Source organism: Alosa sapidissima, chromosome 9 (assembly GCF_018492685.1).
Source record: "Alosa sapidissima isolate fAloSap1 chromosome 9, fAloSap1.pri, whole genome shotgun sequence".
Taxonomy (NCBI): domain Eukaryota; kingdom Metazoa; phylum Chordata; class Actinopteri; order Clupeiformes; family Clupeidae; genus Alosa; species Alosa sapidissima.
The window spans coordinates 16,398,065-16,400,835 of NC_055965.1; positions in this window are offsets into that span (position 1 = coordinate 16,398,065).

Below are 2,771 nucleotides of genomic sequence, written 5' to 3' on the forward strand. Positions count from 1 at the left end.
TGTCTGCAAACTGTATGATCCCAAAACGACCAGCACTTCAATCCATGATGTTCGCTGTGCCCTGTTTTGGAAAGTGAAAGCCAATGTAAATACTTTACCACCAACTCAGGTGAAAAAAGTGGAATATTTTGTAGTGGGGCATGTGGATGTGCCTGTGCAGCTTGGTGCAAGAATACTTAGGTACTCACATCATTATTATTGAGTTTTGCCACATTATATGCAACTATATTGTTTCAGATTATTTGGCATGATATTGTTTTTCCTGTTTTGTAGATTAGATTTATATTATGCCCTTGGATGCATGCATGCATGTTTTGTAGATTAGATTTATATTATGCCCTTGGATGCATGCATGCATGCTTTGTATTGGGAAGGTATTCATTACCAAAACAGTAAACTCTTCTTTTGTGTCCCTGACCAGGACTCAGATAGCCTGACGAGCCAGACCCACATCAACATGTAGGGTCTGGGGACTCACCTTTCGCAGTGCTCAGTCCGAGGGGCGGGATAATCGGTTGCCTTTCAAATTCCCTCTGCACACAATAGGATAGCGCTGCAACTCATGAGTCCCATGCATTTTTCCACCAGTGGAGCTAGTTGGCTAGTTTAGTCAGGGGGCCAAAACTGATATTAAAACTTTGTCGGACACTTTTTGGTACAAGCATACAACCTATCCAGTATTAATATTTAACCCCTCAACATGGGTTCTAGCCAGGTTGTCATCTTAGAAAATGTTTTTTTGTCCATTTTAACACTATATTCTTATAAGTGGTAAAAGCAAGTGCTTTCATTTTCTTCCATGTTACCTACTGTAATTTTGGGCAAATGTGCAATATAATCCAATTTATGTACAAGCATGATCATTAGGGTGGTTGTCAAGGTGATTTTGTGTGTGTGTGTGTGTGTGTGTGTGTGTGTGTGTGTGTGTGTGTATGACTTAAAGCAATGTCAGGCCAATTTGTTGGTTTCCTGCTCAACACGACATGCCAACAATAAATGTTGAATATCTCCACAGCCACAAAGACCATATACATAGAAATGGTATCAAATGAAAGCCAACATGGGATGTCTATTGAAGTGTCAGAATGAACATGTATTTTACAGTGTAAAAGACAACAGAACTAGAACATGGAAAAAACAATCTTCACCTAAAGAGAACCAGTTTTCAAAGTGAATATCAGCTTGGAAACATAACATAGTATCCCAAAACCTAAAATCAATCAGTACCCCTATCTATGGGAATGAGTCAAGCCAAGTTTAAAGCTTGTAGGGAGAGACAGTGCAATGCTGCACAAGTTATAATTATTTAATGTCAAGGCAGAAATGTAGAACTGTAGATGGTGGTCTATGGTGCTGTTTGACTTTATTAATGTACCAGGTTGTAACACAAATTATATTTAATTGACATATCACTATATTAATTCCATCCTAACACAACTGCTCTCTCACTTATTTAGGGTTAGGGGTTAGTAACTAGTTAGTAGTAATAACTAGTCTTGCTGATCCTAGCACTTACCACCTGACTAGAACTGACACTCGATTGTTTAAAAAACAGCACTCACTGATGCACTTATTCTTATTGCACTAGAGCTTTTTTTAAATTGTCCTATAATTGTTGAGAGAATTGCTTTAAAAACTGTTAACCATGTTGTTAGTCGCTTTGGTTAAAAATGCGTCAACCTAATGTAATGTAAATGTAACTAATAGTCGTATGGCAAAGGTATTGTTTTTCCCCATCCAAGCAGTGACACTCAGGTAGGCAGCTAATAGAAGGCACCCAGGGACCATGTCCATGTGCTCAGTATGAGTATGAGTCCTAGCCTAGAAATCTAGACGCACCCTCACGTCAGCAAATGTAATTTGCAGCCAGGGTAGTCTCTCCATTGGCTTGCGAGCTGGAAAATGAAATTCTATCAGGCCAATCACATCATGTAGAGTAGGCGATGGTTACGCATGAATTTCCTGCTACTTGAAAACAAAGAAGATGGATGCTGCCGCTGGCGAACAGCAGTCTTTTAATCACTCAAGTTAAGCATTTTTAAATTGGCAAAAGTTTGATCAACTAGCCAACTAGCTATGCTGGTGGGAAAATTAATGGGACTCATGAGTTGTAGTGCTATCCTATTGCTTGCAGAGGAAATTTGAAAAACAAGCGTTCATCCCGCCTATCGGATTGAGCGCTGCCAATCGTAAGTTCCCAGACCCTACATCTTGATGTGGGTCTGGGCCCAGTTCCTCGAAAGCATCTTAAGCCTAAGAGTGTCGTAAAGTCCCTCTTACGATAATTTTTCGTGGTGTCACTTAAGAACACGTTTGAAGATAAGAAAGAAGTCGAGTAAGAAAGAGAGGACATGTGTAGGCTTAGATTTCATAACTTGATTGCATTTTTGTCCGCTTTTCATCACATTATTATGACCATTAAATGTAGGCTATTTTGCACGCTAAAATCTGATTCATCACAGGTAAACACAATAAAGAATGGGAACATAAATTGGATTATGTATTGTAAGTTGTAATTCCTCTGTATGTCCTGTTGGTGAGCTCAGTGAGAAGTACTGTTAAGACGCTCTTAGCCGGTAACGAGTAGGCCTACTCTGGAGCACTCGTAGATCTACGAGTGTTTTCACGACGCTCTTAAGCTACGATGGTTTCGGGAAACAGTCGGCAAATCTTAAGACGTTCGTAAGAGGGACTTTACGACGCTCTTAGGCTTAAGATGCTTTCAGGGAACTGGGCCCTGGCTCGTAAGGATAGAGATACAGTAGTAGCAA